Source organism: Cetorhinus maximus, chromosome 7 (genome assembly GCF_964194155.1).
Source record: "Cetorhinus maximus chromosome 7, sCetMax3.hap1.1, whole genome shotgun sequence".
In the NCBI taxonomy this organism is placed as follows: Eukaryota; Metazoa; Chordata; class Chondrichthyes; order Lamniformes; family Cetorhinidae; genus Cetorhinus; species Cetorhinus maximus.
Window position 1 is genome coordinate 120,776,897 of NC_135885.1, and position 13,972 is coordinate 120,790,868.

Here is a 13,972-nt window from a genome sequence, read left to right on the forward strand (position 1 = left end):
TCTCATAGTGCAGTCACTGAAGAAGATACTGGGTGAAATATTTTCTTTAGGGCTCTAATAATTGCTGCGAATGTACTATGTACAGCAAGTAGGATATATATAAGTGCTACAAAGTTCAGATCTGCACCAGATGTCCTCTCAGATTTGATTGCCGGAAAGCTGCCTGATAGATGACTGATTACCGCCTACAGGACTCCACTCTGTCAGGGTTTACTCCCTTAGCCTTCTTCTCTCCTGAGACACCCACAAGGCAGCGAGGCTATTTACCCATAGCTGGGGGTCTGGTTCATGGGCACTAGGGCCTAACCATATGCTAGAGGGCCTGTATGCCATGTGTCTGAGGGCCAGCCTCCTCCGATTCCCTTGTAGTTTACCTGGGTCCGTTTACACATGTCACCATGGGGAAGCACTACATAGGGCTTGCTGATGCAGTGGCTATGTACTGGCGGGAGAGGCTTATGCACTCAACTCTCTTTTTGCAATAATTATAATGCTAGTCAGCAGTGAAAGCTGAAAGTAAGAGGTGACAAGCATACTGAGGACTATGTAACATGCACTATTCTAACACACTTGATGCATCGCATTAACCAGAGACACACACATGGGTAAGTATATTTAAAGATAAATAAGAGAGCCAATTTACACTCAGTAAGGCACTCAAAAATGAAAATGATCTGAATGACCAACTGATAAAAGCAGGTGATTTTCTGGAAGTGGAGGGGAACTTTTTACATGGAGATGATTGATCTGGGATATTGACTTAGATCACTACTTACTTCTTCTGATATTCAAACTACAAAAAGTGGTTTATTATTGCATATCATAATTAGTTTTGAGAATAATAGGGCATTGTCCAGCACATTGAGAGCTGTGTCTTCATTTAGTGTGCTCAGCCAAGGGAGCTCAACTAAACAGAAAATGTAGCTACAGCAGCTTTCATATCAGTGGGGCCAGGTCATTTCTGATTCGAGGTGAGAGTTTGAATTGAGAGTTCAACATATTTATCCACAAAGTACATAGTTGAAGGAAGAGGCAGAGCTCAGTCTTTGACTGTCTATCTTGTTGTTTAAAAAGAAGCATAAACCAATGTGAATCCAGAAAGGGAGGCAGACAGAAAGGCCTGCCTTTTTCTTGAGAGACTCAGGTCTAGGCGAGTGCATGGCCACATACAGATGAAGGAGCGACATTAAAAACCAGCCAGTAAAGGGAATACGGACTGTTGAGCGAGGTCAGCCCATAACAGAGAAAATTGTGAAATTTATCATTTTAATGATAAGAGGAGCAGTATAGAATTGACTGAATTCCACTGAAAAGCTATGTTTTGTTCATGCATATATTTCAGGTAGGATGAAACTTTCTGCGGTTTTCAATTGATCTGCTTTCATGAGTGCCTTTTAGATCAACATCCAAAAAGATAAGTGAACACGTAGATGAGGGATTTAATTGTTATGATCCCTAGGTTATGCCATTGTTTCATCAGGTGTTAGTGTCAATCTCCAGTTCATGCGGGAGCAAAACGTATGGGCTGATCCGAGGAATCAGAGAAATGCTGATTGGTTTGAGACTTAGTGGATTGAACTGGAACCAGTTTCAGCAACCAAGAGGAGAACCTCATAATCAAGTCCCCAGTAAACAAAATCTAGATGCTCTCACAGCTGCCAGAACCAAGTCTCAACAGACTGCTCAGCACGGTGCCAATAAATGCTGGTCGAAGCTCTGCAACAGCTTAGAATCTGCTGCTGAATCTGGGGATACTACAGGGATGCATGAAGGAATCAGAAAGCAAAATCACAGCAGCAACCAAATGAATCCCTTGAGGACAAAGACAGGGATGTTTATGGGAAGTCCATGCTGCTGACCAGAGCCCTTAGAGACAAGCAGTCAGGAAGGGTATGGAAAAACTAGAGGGCAAAATAAATGACCAGGTGGTGGAAATGAGAGACCGCCAGAAGGAAAAAAAAAATCATCAGTCGACCTCGGGCCAACAGGATTCATCTGTGCCAGCTGTGGAAAGGACAGCCACTCACAAAACAGCCTTTATAGCCACAAAGTTCAATGCAGAAGTGACATACACCCTGGGCACAGTCCATCATCTCCCGATATGGATGGATGCCATAGTCATCATCATCATCACCATTTATCTATATTCCAACAGTGCTTAAGCTTCAAAAGTAATTCACTTTCTGAAGAACTTTGAAGAATTTAATATCTGTAGCCTGTATTTTGTTTACAAATACAGATTTACAACAACCAACTTGGGGGTTTTTCCATGAATGGTGGCCATCATTACCTTTTGTCCATCTGAAGAGGAATTTCACCTATCGTCTCTTGTTTGGCATATCAAAATATCAACAAGGTTACAAGCAGCTTGTTACATATGAGCTCACAATCCATATAGGATTTTTATTGATTTAACTCTTCTGGAGACATTGCTGAAGACTTATTGTACTCTTTCATTATTTTTAGCTTCTTCTGCCAATGGATTGAGGACACTACCTTCACACTAACAGTACAGTCATATTGAGCTTGCAGTCACCCAGGCCCAGGTTTTCGTTCCTAGGTCGGGTGCACAGAGATGTGAGAATTCCAAGCTCTGTGAACCCAACCTTCAAAAATGGTCACCTGCAGGGCAGGCCTTCATTCCAGAGGGTGGGCTGTGTCAGAAGTCGGGCCCGCCACACCCGGAATGAGTGAGCAAGCTGCCATGTTCAAAGGCGGGGTGGGCAGAAGGCCCAGCACTGAGTTGAATTAACTAAAAAATAAAACAATAAACAGCCCTCCAGCCCTCACCGCACCCCACACAATCCACATGTCATTCCATGCCAACCTATGCCACCTCATGACCCCACCAACCCCATGGTCCCTCATACCCACTATGCAAGCCCATGCTCTTCCACCCATCCCCCATGGTGCCTCATACCTCCTATGTTAACCCCTACCCCCTTCCCACTGCCCCTGGTCCATCATACTCCCTGTTTCCCAACATTCCCAAGGGCCTTTATAGCTCCTATGCCAATGTAGAGATAACTCATGCCAACCAAATCCCACCAAAAATCACCCTTTGCCCTGCCCCTCCATGCCATCTTACCTAATATCTTTGATAGTTACTTGACTGCTTGACAGTCCTTTGACAGTTCCTTGATAGCTTGACATTCCTAAACATCTTGACAGTTCCTTGAAAGTTCCTTGACAGCTTGACAGTTCCAATGAGTTTATGCACTTTATGCACAATCATGTTTCATTTGAACAATCCCAAAGGGTGCTTTACCTGCCTCAAAGGGTGTCTTACCTATCCCAAAATGTGCCTTACCTCCCCCAAAGCTGGCACAGGACCAGATCCTATGTCAACTTAGAGGTAACTCGTGCCAACCAAATCCCACCAACCATCATCCTTTGCCCTGCCCCTCCGTGCCAAATTCATTACCTCTCCAAACAGGTACCCTGACTGTCCAAATGAATCCACCAATTTCAGACCTTATTCCACTTGGTATAATTTGCACACTTTGGGATTCCTGTCCTACCAAATCCCACTTCAGTGGAGGGAGCTGGTGATTTAAATGACCAGCTGCGTCCATGAACTGTGTATGTGCGAACCCCAGCCCTACTTCACTTCCACCCCCGTGAAAATGGAACAGGCTGTGTTCGGTGGGGGTGGGGGGCGGGGGGGGCGGTGGATTTAGGATTTCCAGCCATTTCTAGGACATTTGAGGCCCTTGGTCATGGTGAAAATCTGGGCCCTAGAGTTAATAGTATTTTGCCCCTCTATCCAAATAGCCTCTCTCTGTACCAGAACTGTCCATCCATAAGTTTGGACAGAGCCGTGCCTGTGAAACAAATGTTTATAGTCTGTGACCATGATATGGTAGACCCAGCATTGTGCTTTCTCATCAACGCTGACTTATATATCTTAAGGGTTAAATGGCCGTTAAAATCACTTGAAAAATTTATCAATTTTTCGATGCCCATCATTTATCACGATAAATTATAATCTTTAGAGTGAGCAACCTAAATGGAGTTGATGTATTTGGTGTCTGCTTTCATGCCTTCGGAAACAGTGTATTTGGCCAGTTCCCCTGGCAGCATGAGGCGGACGGCGCACTGGATCTCCCTGGCCGAGATGGTGTGGCGCTTGTTGTAGTGAATGAGGTGTGAAGCCTCGGAGGCGATGTGCTCAAAATTGTTGATAACGGAGGGATGCATAACGCTCATGGCCTTGGATGAGATCTTGATGGAACGGTGGACATGGGTTAGCACCCTGCACACGTAAGTGGAATAGCTTTGCTTGCGAGATTCCCTCTGCTTCTTGGACGGCTTCTTGGTGACTTTAGCCAGCAGCTGTTTCGACACCTTGCAGGATGCATCACCCTTAGCCACAGCCACCACCTCAGGCATTCCACTCGACTTGGACCAACTCAAATCAGTTCAATTATGATGTACCAGATTGCCAGCAGCAACATTAAGACCAAAGTGATGAAATGTTTCTCCCAGGCTGTGGGTTGTTTTATATGGAAGAATCACAATATTAACAACTCAAAAAAAAAGCAATCTAAAAGTCTGGTGGTCCTTCTGGGGTACTTTAGGAAAGATGTGAATTGAAGATGTGAGATGCAAATTGAATACAAAAGTAAGGAGGTTATGATTCAGTTGTACAGGGCACCAGTAAGATCACGTTTGGAGTACTGTGTACAGTATTAGTCACCGTATTTAAAGAAGGATATAAATGCATTGGAAGCAGTACAGAGAAGGTTTACCAGGCTATTACCTGGAATGGATGGGTTGTCTTATGAGGAAAGGTTGGACAGACAAGGCTTGTATCTGCTGGAGTTTAAAAGAGTAAGAGGTGACTTGATTGAAACATGTAAGATGTTGAGGGGTCTTGACATGGTAGATGTGGAGAGGATATTTCCCCTTGTGGACGAATCTAGAACTAGGGGGTCACTGTTTAAAAATAAGGGGCCGCTCATTTAAAACGGAGATGAGGCAAAATTTTTTCACTCCTAGGGTCATGGGTCTTTGGAACTCTCTTCCTGAAAAGGCGGTGGAAGCAGAGCCTTTGAATATTTTTAAGGGAGAGGTGGCTAGACTCTTGGTAAGCAAGTGGTGATAGGTTATCGGCGGTAGGTGGGATGCAGATTTCAGGTTATTATCAGATCAGCCATGATCTTATTAAATGGTGGAGCAGGCTCAAGGGGCTGAATGGCCTATTCCTGCTCCTTGTTCATATGTTCATATGAATGCATTGGAGAGAGTGTAGAATTCACGAGAATAGTTCCAGAGTTAAGGAACATCAGTTATGAAGATAGATTGGAGAAGTTGGAACTATTTTCCTTGGAGAAATGGAGGCTGAAAGAAGATTTGATAGAGGTATTCAAAACCATGAAGGATCTGGACAGAGTAGATAGGGAGAAACTTGAGAAAGGATCAAGAATGAGAGGACCCAGATTTAAAGTAATTGGCAAAAGAAGCAAAGGGATATGAGAAAGAACTTTTTCATGCTGCAAATGGTTAAGATTTGGAATGCACTGCCTGAGAATGTGGTCAAAGCAGGTCCAATTGAAGCATTCAAAAGGGAATTAGACTGTTATCAGAAAAGGAAGAATGTGCAGGGTTATGTGGAAAAGACAAGAAAATGACACTAAGCGAATTGCTCATTCAAAGAGACGATGCAGGCATGATGGGCCTCCTTCTGCACTGCAACAATTCTGTGATTCTGTGATCCTGTGACTTCTACCACAACATCAGTGGAAGTCCAGAAAGCATCAGAAATTATGCCAATAATTGCATGTGGAAATACTGGCCTAAATTCAAGAATTTTGTGGTGCTGGGCTAACCACTTTGCTAACAAGAATGTCGGTGTAGAGGAGACACGGGCTTCTTACATCAGGAATTTCCTCATGCTCAGTCCACATTGTGACCCACATGTCATCAGCAGAAGGAACTCCTTCTCAGAACATGCATACCTACCTACTGAGAAGCAGAAATGGGCACCACTGAAGTTCCTCTGAGGGCAAAGAAAAAGTCTTCTTTAGAGAGTTTCCTTGAAGGCTCTTGAGGCGCCCCTGATGAGATGCATGCTTATTGTTGGACCCAAGTAGGCAGCAGCCCCTGCTACTGAAAGGTCCACCAATGTATTGGGTGGACATTCCTAGGGGTGGGAGTTGGCAGGATGAAAAACGCAGATTACTAACAGTTACAGATCTAGAAACTGAACAATATATTCTCTAACCTTACAGAATTTAATTAATGTAGCATGTAGATTGATGTATAGAGTCAAATGCAATCACAAACTCACTTTCCTCTCTCGCTTCTTTTTTGAAGTTATAGTTGGCTTTTCTCTGTTGCCAAATTCAATGCCACATTAAACTCAAGCTCATTATGTGTGTTGAGCGTGGTTTTGCTACTGCCATGGCATCTGTCCCAGAGTATCTCCTCCTGATATGTACGGTATCATGAATTGCTTTTTCTTTTTTGTCCATTACCGACCATGACTATCATTTCCTGAAACTTGGTGACGAAAAGGGGATCAGGCTCTACCCCAACATTCAGGCTGTGAGGCTGTGGCACTGCTCAAATTAGGCAAGTAAATTAGGATAAATTATTTTTTCAGGCAATCTACTGGCATAGAAAAACATACTGTAGAGACTAGAAGAATGGTTGCATTCTTTAGAACACAGAAGCTGCTAAAGGCAGTCAGGTCCTTGAAGCAAAGAAATGTCACGAAAGGAGAAACCGTTTGGTGGTAGCAGTGCAATTAGATTAGATAGGGAAGCTTGGAAAGGAATGGTAAAGCAGGCAGTATAAAAATTAGAGTAGTGTGTGTAAATGGTAGATTGCCTACAACTGAATTAATGTTTAAATGCATGAATGAAATTAGTTGGCATTTTGCCAAGTTGCAGTGTGCCTCAAGTTCCTGCTAAGCCAACAATATCAGAGCATTGTTTCAGCATTTGTGAGTAATATAATATCACAAATTATAGTAATCATTTTCAGGAGACGGTGGCTTACTTAAGACTAGTTCTTTGTTAGACAGGACCATTCTGTATGCTTAACAGAGCTGGAAGGGACTTGATTATTTAATCTTCACTCCTCTTGACACAAATACAGTATGGATATTAACATTTTTTTAAAGCAAGCAGAGATGAGCTTGTCGATATTTACTAGTGCATCTCTCTCAAATATTTAGCACAACACTGTGTTGCTGGCTTGAGGCCAATAACTGAAGTTAACACATATCAGCAATGCAATTGTAATGCAGGCTTTCCTTGGCTGCAAATACATGCAGCTAAAATTTGATTGCCCTCGAAAACGGGTGAGGGGACCTCAATGCACAGCTCAAAGTAATGTAGGCAGCACACAAACATCATGTTGCCTGCTAGTTTAAATGATAATGGTGTGCACCCTAGCACTAACCTCACTGCTGAGTGGTTGCACACCTCAGCAGAGGCATGAAGTTTATGCGAGTCTACCACTTAAAACTAACCTGCAGTACTTTAAATCAGCCTGCACCACTTAAAGTGGAAATGCATTCTGGCTGCTGCCTGTACACAAAGTGGCTGGGGAAGATTCTGTGTATGATCATTAGAAGAATGAAGGTGGTGCAAGATGACAGAGAGTGGGTTCTCCAGATTTTCCAGTGCAGCACTTGAGATTCAGGAGGTTGACAGTAGGAGAGAGGTCCTCCTGCCATAGGGGCAAGGGCAGCCTCAAGACAAGCATATGCAAGTGGCAGGTAGCCAAGTAGGTCGATGTGAACAATGTTGCCCTAAGGACTTGGAGGCAGTGCTGAAAGTGATGACCTGACATGAATGGCTAAGGTCACCACACCCTAACATTCACCTAAGATTCTCTATTAGTCATCACTCACACTTCATATTAATAGCTGCACCTCATCCCCATACACTTAGCACTGCTGCAAACCTCACACCCATGTCATACGGCGTGCACATAAACCTATGCCCTGTTTCAAGTAGCCTTGAACAGCATAGTTTCATTATTAAATAGTTAACAAATTATCACTGATTTATCGTGCATATTAGTTACCCCTTTCTAAAGTAGTTGGCCAAAACTACCGATACCCATCCTTATTGTGGACGCAGTTAAAAAAGATCTTGGGCTTCACATGGATTGCTCGAATAGGCCTATGATCCGCTGTTTAATGCACGCAACAATCTCCATGTGTCCAGAAAGCTCGGGCTGGCATACGACTAGCAGAATTCTGCGCATGCCCACAAAATGTTTGAGGAGGCCTTTGATACACGGTTCAATGTATGGCAAGAACAAAGGTAAGAGCTAGTGGCTAAAATGCTACTCCTCTAAGCGCTATGACGGTTACTCATACTAGGTGCAGCATGTTGGAAAATATGGAATGGTAATTGAGCGTGTGAATCTTGGACCAGAATCAAATGAACCTGAAACATCAAGATGGTGAGAGTTCCATTCCTATTGAAACTTTTATTTAAAGCTCTGGTTGGTTTGATAGATTTAAAATATGCCATAGCCTACATAACATTAGGATGAGTGACAAAGCTGTGTATGCAGGTAGCATCTAGTACTTACCCCAGTGATCAGGAGCGAGCTCTATCAGGGGAAGATGAGGAAAGGAGAAAGCATCACAAAACAAACAACCAAAATTACAACACGTGTCGGAGGCTTTCAGGCCCATTGAAGGAGCACTGAAAGTTTCAAAGATAATGATCCTTCATTGGAAAGAAGTTTAAAGGTCAGCAGAGAGGTTAAAAGTGTCATCAGCTGCTGGAGTGAGTTATACCAAGACAAACAAAAGCACAAGGTGCAACAAACCATTTGAGCATTCTTCAAACCTGCATTTAACCAAGATGCTGTTCAGGATGTACAGGTACCAAAAAGTGAGACAGAATAAAAGCCTTTATCTTCCGTCTCCCACTAACTCCTTCCCCTCTCATTGGTGGTGAATGTTAATTTTTTTTGTGTGTGCTGTGCATTGTGAGCATATAGTTTTATTTATTTTTGCCTTATAAATAAGGTGCATTTCATGTTTCTATCACATATTGGGGCTGAAAATCTTGGGTAAGGAGCTCATCTTCTGATATCACATACATTTAAATGGGAAAATTTGCATTAATATGAATCGTTTCAATCTAAGTAGTGGTTTCCAAGGATATATCTACACCTTAAAACAGGATATTCCTCTACTGTACAGGACACTGATGGTGAAGAAACAAAATTACTCGATCTCACATACTTTAGAGGGTAGCATAGAGGTGACATCTGCATGTGTTGGGTCACCAAGCATTTGCAGCCTACAACCAGGGCAGGGGAAAGGATTACAGAGGTGCCAGCTCCCTAGAGGGTGTGGGTACACATGATTTCTGCTGCAGAGGCCTCAGAATAGGGGCAGGATCTTCCCCCCGTCAGGGGGGTTGTGCAGGAACGGGCGCGAGTGGGGCGGGTTCCCGATTGGCGCTCCCGGTCGGGGACGCACCGCCAATTAAGGCCCGCCCAGCGTGACGTCCACCAGGAAGCGCTATGCGCTCCCTATGTGGGCGGGGAGGAGGGGTTCCCTGAGCCGGGAGTGCATTTTTTCGCGCATGCACGCAACAGAGCGCACAGATCTTCCTGAGGCAAAGAGCTGCCTCAGGGAGATCAGCTCAGGTTTGAAACGTTGAATAAAGATTAGAAAAAAAATTTACGGACATGTCACCTCGTGTGCCGCTGCCACATAAGCTGGGACATGTAAATTTCTTTTATTTACACATTTAATACAAATTTTAATACTCTCAGGATGAGGTTTCATGTTTTTTCAGAAGCCTGCCTGGGCTCCCAGCCTGCCTGCCACCCTTAAGTTTTGACAGGCAGATCCATTGATTGGTTCAATTATTTTATCAATGGCCTTAAGTGGTCATTGACAGGTCGGTTACCTGAAAATGTAAATGACATGGGGTGATGTTGGGACGCCCGCCCAACGTATTCCCGCATCATTTTACGCATTGGCGAGCGTGCCCCGCCCCCCCTGGCTCGCCGATCGGAAGATGCAGCCCAAGGAGTTAGATGAACAGCGCACAGAAAAAGGCTGATGGACATGCACAAAGAAATACTTGGTACATTAGCAGGTCGTTTTTTTTGTTATTCATTCATGGGATGTGGGTATTGCTGGCTAGGCCAGCATTTACTGACCACCCCTTATTGCTCTTGTTCAGGGAGCAGTTAAGAGTTGACCACATTACTGTGGGTCTGGAGTCACACGTAGGCCAGACCAGGATGGCAGATTTCCTTCCCTAAAGGACATTAGTGAACTGGATGGGCTTTTACAACAATGGTTATCATTGGACTTTTACTTCCAGAATTTTATTGAATTCAAATTCCACCACCTACCATGGTGGGATTTGAATCTGGGTCCCCAGAGCATTACTCCAGATCTCTGGATTACTAGCCCAGCAACAATACCACTATGCCATCACCTCCATTTCTGCCAGAAAGCCTGCTGTCACTGTCAAGGGGCATGGAGAATTCTGGCTTCAACTTGGTATATGGCTTTGTGCAAAGCTTGAAACCCATTTCTTCCTTGGAAATAGTGGCAAACTCCATGAGACTGCTTGCTGACCCCACCATTATCCAGCATTTAATGGTAATATCTCAATTTCCATTGAAGCACAAGCAGAAGCTGTCCAATGTTTGAGTCATGCAGTGGAATCTTAGCCTGATGTGATGAAATCTCACCTTGTTGACATGCGAGCTGATTTTGTTGCCTTGTAGACTCAGACTGCTGTCAACTTTTCCAATCTCCCCCAGTGTGGCCCTTCCAACTTCCTCCCCTGAGGTCCTCATAATTTCTCTCACCAATCTCCGCTTGAGACGATTCTGACTTCTACTCCCAGACCCTTTCAATTTCTCCCACCGAGGAACTTCTGTACTCTTCCCCTGATTATTTGATCTCCCTGCAGAAGCCCTTCCAATCTTTTGCCAACTCTTCTAATCTATCCCCAGAGACCCTTCTGATCTTCCTCATAACACCAGATCTTCTAAGCTCCCTCCCTAGCACCCAATATTTCCCCAATAAACCTCCAGTTTACCCTTCGATCCTTCCGATTCTCCTCCCCCCAACTTCTAAAGCCTCCACTCCCTCCCTGCCTCACATTATCTCCTTTGCAGTGACCTGGTGCAGAAGTCCTACCTGCCTAACAGCCAAACAGCCTTTCAATATGGCTGGTTGTGACCAGGGTACTGCCAATGTTAAAGGTGTTAATCGGACCCTGCTGTTAAATTCCGCAGGATCTAAGGGAAACCTGTCCTTTCAGGTTTAGCAACTTTAAAACAGCAAACCCCCTGCTCCACCACATCACCCGCACTCTCCTCACCCTCAAACTGATATCTATTTTTAATCACCTGAAGTAGACTGTAAAGATAATGCAATTATCACCTTCATAATAACCTTTTCATCTCTACAGGCTACATTAAACCATTACCCAGAAAATATCATCCGTATAATAGTTGATTTTTAAAGAAAATGTAATATAGCCTTGGACTGTATTTAACTTCTAACTATGTAGTTCATTCTCTCAGAATAATACATGTTAATGATAGCTGCTGCATTGTATCTCTTTGTAGATCATCCTGTATCACTGAACAAAATGAATCAATGTCCCTTACTTGAAAATATTTTGGAAATTGCAGGATTATTTCAAAATGTCCTTCCAAAAATGAGTTTTCAGCAAGGACCTAGGCCTGAATTTCACACTGCCCCACTGGTAGGTTTTTAGGCGGGGGGAGGGGTGGGTGTGGTGAAATTGAAGGAATGGGTTTCCTCTGAGGTCCCGCCCACCCCGGCCTGGCAGTCATTCTACACTGGAGCAGGCAAGGCCACAGGTAGGACACCCTCCCTTGTCTCAACTGAGGCACTTAGTGGCCAATTATTGACCATTTAGAAGCTGTTTCCCGCCCAGACTCACTTTCTAGGCTGACCGGAGGAGTTCATGGGGAAAAATATTCCCGTCGGTGACCAGGGGCAGGGCCCGCTCACTGATGCATAAAATCACGCACGGTGACATCGGGCGGGTGTCCTGACGTCACCGCGCGTCATTTAGATTGTCAGCTCGGCGGGCGCGCAGCCACATCGGCTGAGCACCCGCCAAACTATCAAAGGCCATTAACAAAGTAATTAAAGCTGTTAAGAATGCTGTCCATCCAACCTTAAGGTTGGTGGGCAGGCAAATTGCCCAAGCAGCCTTCGCATTTTTCATGAAACCTTATCCATGGTCGGAATGAGGTTTCATGAAGGGTTTAATAATTTAATAAAAATGTTTGAAAAAAATTAATGGACATGGACATGTAATGTGACAGTTTCACATTAGGGGACATGCCCTTAATTTTTTTTTTCACCTTCATTAAATTTCCCAGAAGTTAAACATATCTCCCGGCGGAGCCTCTGCCTCAGGGAGATTTCTGCACTCTCTTGTGCACATGCTTGAAAAAACGCAGGCCCCGACTCAAGGAATCCCCCCGCCCGCACAGCACTTCTGGCGGTGTGCCATGCTGGGCGGGCCTTAATTGGCATAAAATGGCGGCGTGCTGCCGATCGGGGGCGCCAATCGGGTTCGCGCTCGCTCCCGCCCACCCCCGCACAACCCTCCTGACGGTGTGGGGGAAGCCTGGAAAAGAACAGGCTAAAATCTCAGGCTGGAAGGGGGGGTGGGGATGTTTGCCTCCATCAGAAGCCCCCTGCTGACAGTGGGTGCCCCCCCACCCCATTTTAAGGTCCATTGGCCACTGGAACTCATTCCCCCCATCCTCTCCCCAAACGCCCCGATCGCCCGCTTTGCACCTCCCTCAGGGCTTTGCACCTCCCTCAGGAACCCCTTAAACTAACCTTGCCCGTTGGTCCCGGGACTTACGCTCAGGCGTCTTCCTGAATTTCCTCTTTTGTCCACGGCAGCTTTTGTCACTGCAGGGACTGGGGGGCTGCTGGCCAATCAGAGTGGCTGGCAGCTCTCTAAGGGGAGACTGCCTCCTGAGTGAGGGGCGCAATTTCCACCTGCAGCCGACTGTCGCTCATTCGAACGTGAAATGGCTGCCGGGCACTCGGAGTCAGTGAGCATGTGTTCCTCTTCGGATAGTCGGAAAGGAAGCCTCGCCACCTGAAAAATTCAGGCCTGAAAGTTTATTTTACACTCTCCTCAATCCTCAAATTAGCTCCAATTCAGATAAAATATTAGATTTTATTCTCCAACGCTTCACTGATGTTCACTGTTTGTGAGATTTTTGGGCCTTGATTTACACAGTTATCAGGCAGCATGAAAGAGTGTACTTCTACTGATGTGACAATATTCAACAAGGAACAAACAAAACAATTCGCTGAGTTAATTTCTTAGAAGTAAAAGGGCCTTCAGGCGATTGAATTTTGACCTGCCTTCTCATGTAGCATCCGAGTAACATTATAAATATCTATGCATTGCATACTTTGCATTAGTTGGGCTCTAACCTTCAGAGATCTTTCTCACTGGTGACCAATATTTCATAATCGCAATGTTTGTTTGATCAGAGTGTTTGAAATCCTCTCTTTACTCATTATTGTTCATGAGAATACTAATACAAATAAAGTGAGTGTATTTCTGATGCTGCGATAGAGAGAATGGTGATTAAAATTAAGAACTCTTCAGAATGGGCCCCAACATTTCCTGCCACCTGTGATTTGTTTGTACACATTCAACCCTGAATCAGCTCTTTAAAATATCTTCTTCAAAATACCTGTGTTATTTTGGGACTGCCGTAGCTCACGCTGAAATCTGTTCTGTATTCATCTCAAAACATGGCGCTGAATTTTACCAGATTTCTGGCGATAGGTTAGTGGGCGGGTGGATGGGGACATAAAATTGCGAGGGAAGGTGGGGATTACAGTGCCCCTCGCCTTCCTGCCACCATGCCATTTTACTAGTGGTTGGGAAGGTGGTGGACACACCTCCTGCCCCGAGGCTAACTGAGCTACTTAAGCGGTTACTTT